Source organism: Lolium perenne, chromosome 7 (genome assembly GCF_019359855.2).
Source record: "Lolium perenne isolate Kyuss_39 chromosome 7, Kyuss_2.0, whole genome shotgun sequence".
Classification (NCBI taxonomy): domain Eukaryota; kingdom Viridiplantae; phylum Streptophyta; class Magnoliopsida; order Poales; family Poaceae; genus Lolium; species Lolium perenne.
In genome coordinates this window covers 224,767,682-224,783,340 of record NC_067250.2, presented here as the reverse complement: position 1 = coordinate 224,783,340, position 15,659 = coordinate 224,767,682, and the positions used below count along the sequence as shown (strand labels likewise).

Sequence of the window (15,659 nt, the reverse complement as noted above, 5' to 3'; positions counted from 1 at the left end):
TAATATCTCCAGACGCAATGAAATGCCTACGAATTATACTCTTGTTATTGAACCGTTTGATTGTTGGGGATTTGACTTCATGGGACCTTTTCCCTCTTCAGAAGGTAACACTCATATACTTGTTGCTGTTGATTATGTTACTAAATGGGTGGAAGCCATACCTACAAAAAGTGCTGATGGTGAGACTTCTTTAAGAATGCTTTTAGATATTATTTTTCTTAGATTTGGAGTTCCTAGATATATTATGACTGATGGAGGTTCTCATTTTATTCATTGTGGTTTTAGGAAAACTCTTGCTAAATATGGTATTAATCATAGAATTGCTTCTGCTTATCATCCTCAAACTAGTGGGCAAGTAGAATTATCAAATAGAGAAATTAAATCTATCTTGCAAAAGACTGTTAATAAAACTAGAAAGAATTGGGCTAGTAAATTGAAGGAAGCACTATGGGCTTATAGAACTGCTTATAAAAATCCCATGGGAATGTCACCTTATAAAATGGTTTATGGAAAAGCTTGTCATTTACCTTTAGAACTAGAGCACAAAGCTTATTGGGCTGTTAGAGAACTAAATAAAGATCCGAAACTAGCCGGTAAGAAGAGGTTGCTACAATTGAGTTCTCTAGATGAATGGAGAAGTGAAGCTTATGAAAATGCTAAACTCTTTAAAGAGAAAGTTAAAAAATGGCATGATAGAAGGATTATCAAAAGAGAATTTAATATTGGGGATAAAGTCCTATTGTATCGGTCTCGTCTCAGATTCTTTGCATGGAAATTACTCTCGAAATGGGAAGGACCATATGTTGTTGAGGAGGTGTATCGTTCAGGAGCAATTAAAATTAGCTCTCTCCAACGCAATGCCACACAAGTGGTGAATGGACAAAGACTCAAGCATTATATCTCAGGTGATTCTTATAATGTAGATGTTGATGTCATTCGAGTGGAAACACCGGAGGCTTTCATCAAAGGACAAATTGACAGTCCGCCAGAACTCGACTTTGAATAGGTAACAGTAGTGGTAATAAAAAGTTCGCAATTTACTTTCCGAACAATGTTTTTGGTATTTTTGGAAAATATGAAAAATTACGAGATCGAAACGGAGTGGAGGAGACGCACGAGGGCGTGCCCCCATAGGCCGGCGCGGCCCCACCTGTGCCGCGCCGCCCTATGAGCTGGCCGCCTCGTCGCCTCTTTCCGACTCTGGTTTGACCTGGTACTTTCCTTATGACATACAAATTCCTGCTATATAATCCCCCAGACCCGTGGAGGTCCGTATATCGTTTTCTTGACGTGTTTTGTTTCGAGCTGTTTCTGCCAGGATTTGCTTCGGATCTAGAGCCATCATGTCTTCGTCGGAAACTCCGAAGGACAGCTCCTGCAAGGACATTGACAACATGTACATGAACGAGCTGAGGATGCACCCCAAGGAGTTGCTGCTCGTTGATGGAGAGCTGCAGATCAAAGATGTCCAGGGTCCTAAAGGAGAAGGAAGCTTGGAAGACAGGATGGAAAAGCTAGAACAAGAGGTCTTCAAATACAAGAAGATGGCTGAACGTGAGGTGGACATCTTCCACAAGATTGTATCTGAACTTATCGATGCACACGAGAAGGAGACTGCAAAGCTATGGGGCGACATCCTCTCACTTCACGACACCACCAACAAACTCCAAGCTCAACTCTATGACGTTCGTAATCGTAATCGTGAGTATGAAAACAGGTTTAAACACATAAGCTATGCTGCTAGTTTCAGGATTCCTGAGACCAAGATGTCGTTTGTTGATGGAGAGCCTCTTCCTTGGAAATCTGATGATGGGAATTCATCACCACCATCGCCGAAGGAGTAATTCATCATCGGTATTGGCATCCCCTTGGTTTGTTCCAAGCTTGAGGGAGTGCCGCGGTATCACATCATCACTATCTTTTACTTTTTATTATCAAGTAGTGTCATATCATGAGTAGGGAAGTTATCATATAAGATGGGTTGCAGTGTGGAAGTATCTCTCCTTTAGTTGGTTGTCTATGTATCCCTTGGTGTGAGTTATCGTTATGGAATATTAATGAGAAGTCTTATCATTTACATATTGCACATCTTATTTTAGTTTGCAATCCTTATTATATGATTGATCTTGTTATTAGTATTGGTATCACTTTGGGAGCATTGATTAAATCTATTTGGTTTTGGAAAACTTAGCATTGGTCAATAGCAACAACACTTTGAGGTTTAAGTAGAAAAGAGAAATACATGTAGTTGTTTCATTGTCTTCCTTTCTTGTTAGCTCATAGCTTATTATTCTGAAGTTAAAATTGTTTGTGCTTACAAGGAAGATGCATGATTGTTTCTATCACATGTATATTTGTTTGTTTCTCTCGACTCTTATGCTTGCTAATTAACCTTGCTAGCCAAAGACCTGTACTGAGAGGGAATACTTCTCGTGCATCCAAACCTTAACCCAAACTTATGCCATTTGTGTCCACCATAACTACCTACTACATGGTATTTTCTGCCATTCCAAGTAAATACTTCGTGTGCTACCTTTAAACAATTCAAAATTTATTACCTCTGATTTGTGTCAATGTTTTATAGCTCATGAGGAAGTATGTGGTGCTTCATCTTTCAATATTGTTGGGCAACTTTCACCAATGGACTAGTGGCTTCATCCACTTATCTAATAACTTTGCAAAAAGAGCTGGCAATGGGATTCCCAGTCCCAAATTAATTAACTTAAATAGACACTCCTCCATGGTATGTGATTGATGGACGTCACCCGAAGGATTCGGTTAGCCATGGCTTGAGAAAGCAAAGGTGGGGAGGAGTGTCATCATAATAAAACTAAAATAAAAAGGCACTCCTTCATGGTATGAGATTGTTGGCAGGCACCCGAAGGATTCGGTTAGCCATGGTTTGTGAAAGAAAGGTTGGAAGGAGTGCCACACAAAAATAAAAATAAAATGGGAGCCGCTCTTTGAAGGTTTGTCTGGCAAGGGGGTTAGAGTACCCACTACCATTCGTTGACAACAACAAACACCTCTCAAAATGTTACTTTCATTCTCTTTATATGATTTCAAAACTGAAAAAGCTCTAGCACATGATTTAATCCCTGCTTCCCTCTGCGAAGGGCCTGTCTTTTACTTTATGTTGAGTCAGTAAACCTATTTCCCTCCATCTTAAGCAAGCATTTGAGTTGTTGTGATCAAACCATTATATTGTGATTTACCTCATCATGTCTTTTACTCTTCCTTGTTTAGTACAAGTTTTATCTGAATGAATATAGCTTTGGAAGTTATCAATGATCATGAGGAGATTATTATGATTGAGTATGCAAGTTGTGCCATATAAACTTTAACATAAGAGCGCTGCTCGATAGATAAGTATAACCTGTTAATTGTTCTCTGACCAAGAACAAAGTTTGCCATCACCAACTATGATTTCTTATGCACCTTTATTTGTGATTACCTTATACTTGTTTCAAGTTGAACTATATGAGGAAGTTGTTTACTAGAATGTCTTGTGTGAATGAATATGATGCTTCTTGTCCGTATTTTATTTATCGACTCTTCACTCCATAAACATGTGGTCCTGTTTACCGAGTTCAGTTTCGCTTGGGGACAAGCGAAGTCTAAGCTTGGGGGGGTTGATACGTCCAATTTGCATCACTATTTTATATCATAATTTACTGTTATTCATTGATATATTTCATATTTAGAGATGATACTTACGTTATTCCATCTATTTTGCATGTTTCATGACTATTGGAGGATCGCGCACCGGAGTCAGAATTCTGCTGGAAAAAGCGCCGTCAGAATGCAATATTTCGGAAGATCAACAATTGACGAAAGTTATATGAAAAATCCTATTTTTCCAGAAGATGACGAGAGCCAGAAGGAGGAGCCGAGGAGGGCCACCATGGGCCCCCCTCACAGGCCGGCGCGGGCCCTGCCCTGGCCGCGCTGCCTTGTGGGGAGGGGGCCCACAACCCCCTCTGGCCTCCTCTCCTTCGCGTATTTCTTCGTCCCGGAAACCTAAGCTCCAGGGAAGAAGTCGCGAAGAGTCACAGCCGCCTCTGCGGGGCGGAGAACACCAGAGAGAAAAGAGCTCTCCGGCAGGCTGAGATCCGCCGGGGAAATTCCCTCCCGGAGGGGGAAATCGACGCCATCGTCACCGTCATCGAGCTGGACATCATCTCCATCACCATCATCATCATCTCCATCATCATCACCGCCGTCTCCACCGCTGTAACAATTTGGGTTCGATCTTGATTGTTTGATAGGGGAAACTCTCCCGGTGTTGATTTTTACTTGTTATTGATGCTATTGAGTGAAACCGTTGAACCAAGGTTTATGTTCAGATTGTTATTCATCATCATATCACCTCTGATCATGTTCCATATGATGTCTCGTGAGTAGTTCGTTTAGTTCTTGAGGACATGGGTGAAGTCTAAATGTTAGTAGTGAAGTATGGTTGAGTAATATTCAATGTTATGATATTTAAGTTGTGGTGTTATTCTTCTAGTGGTGTCGTGTGAACGTCGACTACACGACACTTCACCTTTATGGGCCTAGGGGAATGCATCTTGTACTCGTTTGCCAATTGCGGGGTTGCCGGAGTGACAGAAACCTGAACCCCCGTTGGTATATCGATGCAGGAGGGATAGCAGGATCTCAGAGTTTAAGGCTGTGGTTAGATTTATCTTAATTACTTTCTTGTAGTTGCGGATGCTTGCAAGGGGTATAATCACAAGTATTATTAGTCCTAGGAAGGGCGGTACATTAGCATAGGTTCACCCACACAACACTTATCAAAACAATGAAGATTAATTAGCCGTATGTAGCGAAAAGCACTAGACTAAAATCCCGTGTGTCCTCAAGAACGTTTGGTCATTATAAGTAAACAAACCGGCTTGTCCTTTGTGCTAAAAAGGATTGGGCCACTCGCTGCAATTGTTACTCTCGCACTTTACTTACTCGTACTTTATTCATCTGCTACATCAAAACCCCCTGAATACTTGTCTGTGAGCATTTACAGTGAATCATTCATCGGAACTGCTTGTCAACACCTTCTGCTCCTCGTTGGGATCGACATTCTTACTTATCAAAGATACTACGATACACCCCCTATACTTGTGGGTCATCACTTCGCAACTCCATTGGAGGCTGAATCGTTTTCCAAGGAGACAAATACAGTGAGTTGGAAATAGGATTGGAACTCAATAGTCTGAAGGAGGTGAGGATTGAAGATATCCCTGTAGTGAATGAGTTTCAAGATGTATTTCCTAAGGAACTACCGGGTATGCCACCCGATAGGGAGATAGAGTTCACAATCGATCTGATTCTGCACAAAGACCAATAGCTCAACCACCATATAAGATGGGACCAAAGGAATTAGTGGAACTGAAAGCTCAGATAGATGAGTTAGAACAGAAGGGATTCATTCAAGAAAGTATGTCACCATGGGGTACACCAGTCATTTTTGTGGATAAAAGAGATGGAGGAAGGAGAATGTGTGGAGATTACAGGAATCTGAACAATGTAACTATCAAGAACAAGTATCCTTTACCTAGAATACAAGACCTTTTTGATCAAGTTCAAGGAGCTGGAGTCTTCTCGAAGATAGATTTAAGGTCAGGATACCATCAAATCAAGATCAAGAAGGAGGATGTCTTTGAAAACAATGTCGTATCAAGGTATGGACACCATGAATACTTGGTTGTACCATTTGGACTAACAAATGCACCAGCAATTTTCATGAATTTGATGAACAAGATATTCATGAAGTACTTGGACAAGTTTGTGATAGTGTTCATAGATGATATTCTAATCTATTCCAAAGATAAAGAAGAACATGCCAAGCATTTGAAGATAGTTCTGCAAATTTTGAGAGAACATCAGCTATATGCAAAGTTCAGTAAGTGCAAATTTTGGTTAGATAGTGTTGAATTTCTTGGACATGTCATAACCAAAGAAGGCATAGCGGTGAATCCAAGCAAGGTTCAGTCAGTATTGGATTGGAAATCACCCAAAAATGCCAAGGAGATACGAGGATTCCTTGGTATGGCAGGCTATTATCGGAGATTCATAGAAGGATTTTCGAAGATTGCAGGACCAATGACCAAGTTACTCAAGAAAAATACTCCATTTGTGTGGACTGATGAGTGTGAAGCCAGCTTCCAAACACTCAAAGATAAGTTAACCACAGCACCGGTGTTAGCAGTTCCTGAACCTGGAAAGGATTACACGGTGTATTGTGATGCTTCCAAGAATGGACTTGGATGTGTTCTTATGCAAGATCGGAAGGTAATAGCTTATGGATCAAGACAGTTGAAACCACATGAACACAACTACCCAGTACATGATCTAGAATTAGCGGCAGTTGTGTATGCTTTGAAGAGTTGGAGACAATTTTTATATGGATCCAAGTGTGAGTTATACACCGATCATAAAAGTTTGAAATATTTCTTCACTCAGAAGGAATTAAACATGAGACAGAAGATATGGTTAGAGTTGATTAAGGATTATGACCTTACAATCAACTATACACCAGGCAAGGCTAATGTAGTCGCAGATGCCTTAAGTAGGAAGAGTGCGGAAAATCAACCTATGGAATGGGAGATTCCAAAGGAACTTCGGAAAGAGCTAGAGGATGCTCAGATTTTGTTTATTCAAGGTGATGTTAAGGGAAGTGTAGCAACCATGAGGATTATGGATGAGATGTATTCAGATTTGAAGTATGAGATTATCCGAAAACAAGTGGATGATTTGTTCATCCAAGAAGAAATAAAAAGGATTGGAGAAGGAAGACCATCAGAATTCAATCTAGGGGAGTTTGATTCACTATACTTCCAGAAAAGGATATGTGTACCGGATGATCCAGAAGTGAAGTCAATCATATTAAAAGAAGCACATGAAACCCCTTATTCAATACATCCGGGAAGTACTAAGATGTATATGGATTTGAAAGAGATGTTCTGGTGGAACAACATGAAAAGAGAGATAGCACAATATGTCTCTGAATGCCATACATGTCAGCGAGTGAAGGCAGAACATCAAAGTCCTGCGGGATTACTCAAACCACTAGAGATACCGGAGTGGAAATGGGATGAAATCGGAATGGATTTTGTTACTGGTCTACCAATGACTAGTAAGAAGAAGGATATGATATGGGTAATAGTGGATAGACTTACCAAGAGTGCTCATTTCATCGCCGTAAATACAAAGGATACTGCAGAGAAGCTTGTGGATATATATGTGAAGGAGATTGTTAGCAAGCATGGAGTACCAAAGAAAATAGTCTCAGATAGAGGTTCAATTTTCACATCAGCGTTTTGGAAACAACTCCAAGAAGCTTTGGGATCCAAGTTGGATTTCAGTACAACATATCATCCACAAACCGGAGGACAAACCGAAAGAACCAATCATATACTTGAGGACATGCTTAGAGCTTGTGCTCTGAACTTTGGAGGCTCATGGGAGGACCATTTACCTTTGGCGGAATTCTCATATAACAATAGTTATCAGAGTAGCATCCAGATGGCACCGTACGAGGCATTGTACGGAAGGAAGTGTAGATCACCAATTTGTTGGTTTGAAACCGGAGAGAACAAGGAGTTTACACCGGACTACATCAAGGAGAGACAAGGAGTCATTGAGGTGATCCGGGATAGACTCAAAATAGCTCAGAGTCGTCAAAAGAGTTATGCCGACCTAAGAAGAAGAGATTGGGAACCAAAAGTGGGTGACATGGTATATTTAAAGGTTAGCCCAATGAAAGGACTTAAGAGGTTCGGAGTGAAAGGAAAGTTAAGTCCTCGATATATAGGACCATTTAAGATACTCAGTCAGAATCGAGGAACAGCTTTTGAGTTGGAATTACCAGCGCAACTAAGTCAAGTTCACAATGTATTTCATGTATCACAACTCAGAAAGTGTTTGAAGGCACCGGATGATCCTATTACATATGAAGAAATAGAATTGCAATCTGACCTAACTTATGTGGAAAGACCTGAAAAGATCCTAGAAGTACAATGGAAGAAGTTAAGGAACAGAGCAATCAAATACTGCAAAGTTCAATGGCAACATCATCCTGAGCGAGAAGCAACTTGGGAGACAGAAGAACTCAGGAAGTCTTACCCCGAGATATTCAGGTACCAATCTTAATTTCGGGACGAAGTTTCTGTTAAGGGGGGGAGGCTGTAATAACCCAGAACATAGGAACAACGAAGGGTAGATTTAGAAATGGGATGTGCATTTCATCGCAAAACGGGGGAAATTTTCGCGCCTTATTGCAACTAAACCTAAGAGGGATCGAGGTTCTCTCTCATTTTGCACTTAGGGTTAGGCAATGTGAGTTAGGGAAATTTCGACATGATCTCTTTTGTATCTTATTGATTTGGGGAATGATTTCATTTGACAAGTGTTAATACATTTAACAATAAGCATTAAGCAAAATAAACATGGAATTCACAATTCAAATTCAACATATGAATTCAAATGACTTTGAATTTCAAATTGAATATTAAATACAATATTTAATTCAGAATATAAACATTACATAAATCAAAAGCTCATAAACAAAAACTTGAGCTTTATTGATAAACAACACAGAATACATTGTCTTTACAATATTCTTAATACAAGAATTGATGAATAATAAACAGAAATAAAAAGGAAAATTACAAGATTGTCCTAAACTAAAACCTAGACTAAATGCCTTGAAGAATATCTTCTGGTCATATTCAACTTCAAACCTGCAAAACAGAATCAAAAGTGCTAGCCAGAATGTTAAGTGTTAGAAATTCAGTTTGGACAGAGTGAATACATAACAGAAATTCAGTTTGGACAGAGTACACTTTCACTGCACACTTGTGCTTGTCCAAAGCATGGACAACACAAGATAGGATCAAGTAGACCAAGATTGAGCACCACAGAGGGCTCAAGTTTCAGCATATGAGAGCTTGAGCTAGGCAAGCCACAGCAAGGCCATGCATCAGCTTAGTCACAAAGCAAGCCAGGCTTGTGTGTCAATGCCAGGGAAGAAGTAGGGCTCATATAAAAGCAGCACAAACCCTAGAAACTGTAGTAGTCGACCAGATAAGAAATTCACCAGGTAAGGGTGAAGCTAAAGCAACACATAGTTCATCCAGTTCTTGCTCAAGAACAGAACCAACCCACACAACCACTTAAGCCACCAGAAATCATGGTGACCTAGAAGATCAACCAGGACTGGAGGTGAAGGGCTGTGAACAAACCACAAGTCTGCATCAACACAAAATCTCATTCTAGGAGCTGGAACAAGGTATACTAAGTTCCTGGAAAAGATCCAATGGATCTAATCCATAAATCATGCATGACACAGTCATGGGGTTGAGCAGATGCTCAACAGGGTGAATCATCACTTGGTTTTCACCAAGGATCACTGCTAGTCTAAAAAGCCACTAAAATAGAAACCATCCAGATACAGATCTTGTGCACAGAAGCAAGATCTTATGCACAGATAGCACCAGTGGATGTCTTGCAATACTTAGCAGCTAGTAAAGACTACACAGAAAATCCTAGGCACATAACCATCAGTAAAACCCTAGATTTCATCACAGGCAAGCATATTGGCATTCATAGTTAGTATGATCCCCAAACATGCAAGCAAAGTTGAGTAGCCCACAAGATCCAACCAAACAGGTGAGCAACCAATCAGTACCAAAGCTACTGAGGTCACATCACACTTAGCATCATTTAAAGTAAAGCCAAGTACAGAACATCATCATCCAGAGTTGGATTCAGATTCATTTGCTTGTTAAATCATTATGAATAGCAAATTATACACTATATAAAGGGCAGCTGATTTCACGCAATCTGCACAACTGAGGCACTGTAGATGTGCTATTTATCCACTCATTCCTTTCGTTGTTGGTTGACACGTACCTATTTATTTTGCCCCTTCCGTGATCCACTCAGGTAATCTTTTTGCATCTTTTTTTCTCCTTCGATGGATAGGAAACCGGCTACCGGTTAATGCCTCTCTCCTTCCTCTTTTCATGGATGACTCCTTGCCTTCTGGTTGATTCGGTCAAAGCGGCGCCCCACGATCCCCACCATCGAACAATTCCAGGGGTTGTTTTGCCCCAATTTTCTTCCTCACATCCTTCCCTATTGTCGTCGTCCTCTTCTCCCCTCTCTGCCCACCATGCCACCTACCGAGGCGGCCGACGGCGTGGAGGAAGAGCTCAGGGCTCTCCTCTCTTTCCCGGGGCAGATGGCGGCGCGGTGGGGATCTGGTGCCCTCCTCTTCAACCATCGTGGAGGAAGAGCTTGAGGCTCTCCTCTCCTTCCCAAGGCAGATGTCGGCGTGGTGGGGACCTCGGCACCCTCCTCTTGAGCCGCTGTGGAGGATGAGCTCGGGGTTCTCCTCTTCTTCCCAAGGCAGATGGCGGTACAACGGGGCGCTCGGCGTCTTCCTCTACAGCCGCCGTGGAGGAAGGGCTCGGGGCTATCCTCTCCTTCCCTAGGCAGATGGCGGCGCGGTGGAGGCCTCGGCGCCCTCCTCTTCAAGGCATTTTCTGGTTGATTTAAGCGGGGAAAGGGTGTGTGCATCGTCGCCGATGGAGCGGTCGCTGTGCGCCACTATGATCCCTGCCTCCTCCTGATGTACGTGCACCTCAGCCACTTCGGCGAGGACCTGGGCCCCATGCGGGGCTCTTCGCACAGTGCCGCCGGCAATCTCACACTCATGGAGGGCACCATGGGGAGATATCCCACACCGGCATCCGCGTCGACTTGGCCATGGGCAACACCTTAGTGCGTCACTACACAGCCTCCGACACCCGCCATAAGTTGGAGGCAGCAGTGTCCAGCTAAGGAGGTCTGACTTCATCTTCTCTGTCAGCAAATTCAGTAGGCTGCCATTTTGTTGCGTCTTTCTCGGTCCCTGTATACAAATAAGAAAGAAAAAAACAGGGACATATGAGCTTCTGGGCATTTTTTTTTTGGAAATTAGAGTCTTTATTTCATATGATATGAAAAGTTTTTAGAATCAGCTTATTCAGAAGACCAAACCATTGGTTCTTACATGAAAAGCTAGCTACTCTCCCTTCTCCTTGGTGACCTCGTGGTCTGAGTGGTCAATCAACAACTCTTATTCATGATGTAAAGTACAACAGATTTTCTTTATTTTGCCAAACCTAAAGATCCTTTCTGGGCCTCCATGCAAGTGAACAAATTACAAGGAAGAAAGAGAAAGTGTAGACCCTCCATAAGAGCAAGCAGGAACGGAAACTGTTGAACAAGCAAAGAGGTGGGGTTAGGGTGCCATGGTCACATACCTTATATGCTGGAGAATTCTCTGCAAATTTCATGCAGGTAGTTCCTCTGCTTGATATAAAACATTCTTTTTTGAAAATTGGCAATTCTTATTAAATGCTAGCTATGTGTTGATGTAATTCATCTTTGTCAATGAGGATGCTATCGTACATGTTATTCCAGTCTATCATTGGTATTACTTTGAATTTTTCCCCTGTTTATAGGAAAAAGGATATATGCCAGTTCAAGCTTATATGTACTACTAATAAAATAGTTATATGAGCTTATATGTATTGTTAATAATATAGTTGTTGGTTTCACTACTTTGTTCATTTGTGGTCGGTTCGCCAAGAGGATTCATGGTTCTAATCTTTCTCTGTACTATGTTGAACTTGAGAAATTGGTGGAATTTGTATCATGTACAGTTGAGGTTCTTTATTCCAACTGAAGAATACACATAAATCGTTGAACCCCAACCATAACAGCAAGGTTAGATGTTAAGTTGTATAGTTAAGTTTCACACTGAATCATTTATCTTCAGATGGTTGAGATTTGTTTGATTTGGTTTATTTATAGAAACCATTGTGTTATCTTCTGTAATTTTGTGCCCCTATAGAGCTTCTTCTCTCACAAAATTTTCATTCACTAATGATTTAAGCGGCTCTAGAAAGGTAATTAGTTCCTTATCCTTCAAATATCACGTAGTGTAAGCAAAGATAGTATCTTTGTATTAAGAGACTTTTGGATTTCCAAAGTGGTAACCCTACAACTTAATTGTGCGTTTTCAGCGAGCAGTGAATTCTTTTTTGTAGCCCAATGCTACAAGCTGCAAAAGCATGCTATTATTAGTTTCTTGACTCAAATCATGTTAGCAGTTGCTGCCAGTCAATTAAGATGCCACTAATATTTTTGTGTGGATTTCCTATCTTTTGGTGATATAGAGTTAGTTTTAGAGGTATTTTTGTCTCAGGCATTGTTATTCTTCAACATAGTATTATAGACGGCAGCGGTGGAAAATATGGGTTCAATGATAGGCCGAAGTGTCATGAATTTACAAGAAGACATTCAAGATTAATTACTGATGACAAGATGATTTTCAGGGAGATTTTGTAAGGATCCTTTGATTTTACTGCTCATACAGATACATGTGCATCAACAATCTTGAGACCAACATATGATTGCCAGTATCAAAATTGCCAATATCAAGTGCCAAACTGATCTACTCCCTCTGATCCATAATAAGTGTTGGAGTTTTAGTTCAAATTCATCTAGAAATGAACTAAAAACCGGACACTTATTCTGGATCAGGAGGAGTACATGTCATGGCATCCATTTCATTGGAGAATTTTACTATTGCAATACTGGTATGTAGGTAATGCTTAGTAGGCAGCCTTTTTAATATTTGTCATAGCATAACCTTTTATATATCTGTTTCTAATAGTGGGATTTTAGAGAGCATTTTTGTACAAGGATAAACTGATATCTAAGCCAATCACATGTGTTGAGAGGCCAATAAAGACTACTTTTGACTATCATTTTCAGTTCTCTTTAATTTTTATTTGTCTCCAACATAGAAGCTCTACTCATAATTATCTGATGTTCTTGGTCATGTGTAGTAATATTTATGTTTGAATATAAGGAAGTATTGTATTTATAACATAGGTTGTCAGCCTCCTTGATACTACTCAGTACTGATCAGGCTAATCCTGGGGTTAACTTTTCAGGGGAGTTTACATGTAACCACTGTCTATGCTCGAAGAAATTGCGTTGAACTTAAACGATCTGAAGTCAAAGAAGGTGCATCTTTTCTTGCAGCATAATTACCTACATTGACTTGCTAACTCAACAATGCAGTTTGTGCCCATTTAAGCTTCCATTAGTCCATTATATAACATTTTCTAGGGATTTTGGTCTGTTCACCCAGTTAGACTACATTACCTATCTACATAAAAGCTCAAGATTTTTTTCCAATAATCAAGTTTTGAAATTTTTGTTTCCATGTGTTCTTAGAATTCACAGAAGTAGTGGAACTTCATAATTACGTGGACATCAGATTGTTTGGTGACCTTGCTTTTCCTCCTTTCACGGTGGAAACTAAGCATTGGCGACACATAGACGCATGGCTTTTATTTATTATTCCCTTCCGACTGGCTTTCCCTGGTCACGGTGCTACATGGCTCCTGACACGCACAACATCATTTAGTCAGCTACTCTTAGCCATAGTTCTTAATTAATTGTGCCCCAAATACGAAACAAGAAGTGGGAAAATAGCCATGTACCTACACAATACTTTATAGCATGCAGTACCAAAGGTACTCAAGTTAAGATTTCTGTTTCAGTCGTGATATACGATTGATTGGAACCATCAGGAGCACATACATTATGACATAAAAGAAAATTTTGAAGAAAGTGGAACTAGGCTAAATAGGCAGCACACAGGCTAATGATATTTCACTTCAATAATATCTTCCTCCATAGGTATCGAAGCTAACATAGTTCTCTATCACACCACCTATATTTACCGTACAAATGTGAACTAATGTCATATTTTGTTCTGTGTGCAAAGCTTCCTGCCTGATTTTACCTCTTTGTTCCTTTTACAAATCTAGACAAGATATTGGACACTCAAAAACAGTAGCACAGACAGTCGCCAGGTTTTTCTAAATCTATGCTATTGCATAGATAAGAATTGTAGTTCTGGACTTTTGGCATTAAGGAACAGAAAATGTCAGTTCTAGCAGATTCTTGCCATTTTTTGTTAATTAATTTCAAGATCCGAACAGAGCACTTGCTTAGTTGTTCAAGTGTTACCAAGTGATGAGAATGGGTACTAAAAGCATTCATCAATGGACTTACAGTTCAGAAGTTTTTAATAACAATGGCATTGACGTATACGATCTACATTTCTATATGCGCAGACCATGATGTCCACCCTCATGCGCATCACACAACCCATCTAGCCCTTTTCTCAACTACTGAATAAACAGTACACCAAGCAGGTAGCTAGAACTAATTAATCATATCCTAACATTTAGAAAATGCAAAGAAAGGGGCAGCACATAAACACATACATTCGGGACCAACGGATGATAGATCAAGCACGTAATAAAGAAGTTAGAAGCGCCATCTAAGAAAACTAAAAGTTAGAAGTGCAAGCGGGGTGGTGTACCTGCAAGTGCAAGCCTGCTGCAGCCACTGCGCCTAGGGAGTCAGGCAGTCAGCGACTCCATGGCCGAGGGATGGCCACAGTTACCATCACTGAGGATGCCAGGGTGGTAGATCGAGCTCCAGTTCTGGCTCCGCTGCCCCTCAGCTTCTGCCCACCTGCCGCCGCCACCGATGTGTGATTGCTTTCCTCTGAGCAACAGGCGCAGGGCATACAGGGGCAGATAGGTTGCGAGTAAAGGCAGAAGGCCATGTTGGCGGGAACGAATCTGCGGTGCAAGCTACAGAGAGTACGATTTTGTGCTCGCCTGTGTCGATTGGCAGATCCGGCGGACGAAATTGAGGAGCAGACTCGGGGGCAGTAGCCTCAGGAGAGAGCAAGGAGAAAGGGGAACGGAGGTGACTTTTTTTTTCGCAAACAGATGTCGGAACCAGGAGTGCTATGCGTTTGTGTCGCAGTTTGGCAAAGGATTGCTCCTGGGTTGTTTGGTCTTTCTATTCTTTTTAAGGGGCCTATCTGTATAGACGGACAGTGCCCTTCTTTTGAATGTAGTGTGCTATAGACCTATAGTCCAATGTATCAGAAAAAAACCATTCATGTGTGTGAGACTGTGATGCTGATGCCGTGATGCGTGTCTCCGGATCACCGTGTGTGATAAAAGGATAGGGTCCGCGTATAATTTGTGTATATTACGTGTATGTGTTTCAAATGTTAAAATCAAATATAATTTCAGATATGATAAACCATTCTAAATCCATTGATAAATTAGCTCACACTGATTCTTAAATTCTGTTAATAAATCCCAACAAATTTTTTTGTGATGCCTATTAGATTTTCCAAAATGATTATTCGATATATTTTTTAATAAATGTACCTTCTAATTGTGTAAACAATTATACCTATTCATTGTTTCTGCGATGGCTATCGCATTTCTCCAAAAGAAAATTATGATTCTATAATAAATATATCGATTTCCTTGTGTGTAAAATAAGAATGCTTATTTTAGTCTAACAAACATGATTTGCGAAGAACAAAATGAGTTTCAGGATAAACATGCAGCTATCTTATTGTGGTGCATTTAATTGAAATATAAGATCTATCTACATTAGCAATGAATAGTCAGCAATAAAAATGGATGTACTTCTTTCAAATTTATTTGTTTATTTACGGCCGTGAAATTCTTGCAGAATTGTACGCGGCAATGAGC

At 40.5% G+C, this 15,659-nt stretch overlaps 1 long non-coding RNA gene across 1 annotated transcript; it reads right to left on the bottom strand.

Moving 5' to 3' along the window:
• Positions 1–8,561: 8,561 nt before the first annotated feature.
• On the bottom strand, positions 8,562–14,981 carry LOC127313734 (uncharacterized). Its single transcript, XR_007859189.2, has 2 exons — positions 14,456–14,981; positions 8,562–10,915 (listed from the first exon to the last, which is right to left on the bottom strand). It is a non-coding gene; the product is annotated as an uncharacterized lncRNA (long non-coding RNA).
• Between the last annotated feature and the right edge of the window lie 678 nt (positions 14,982–15,659).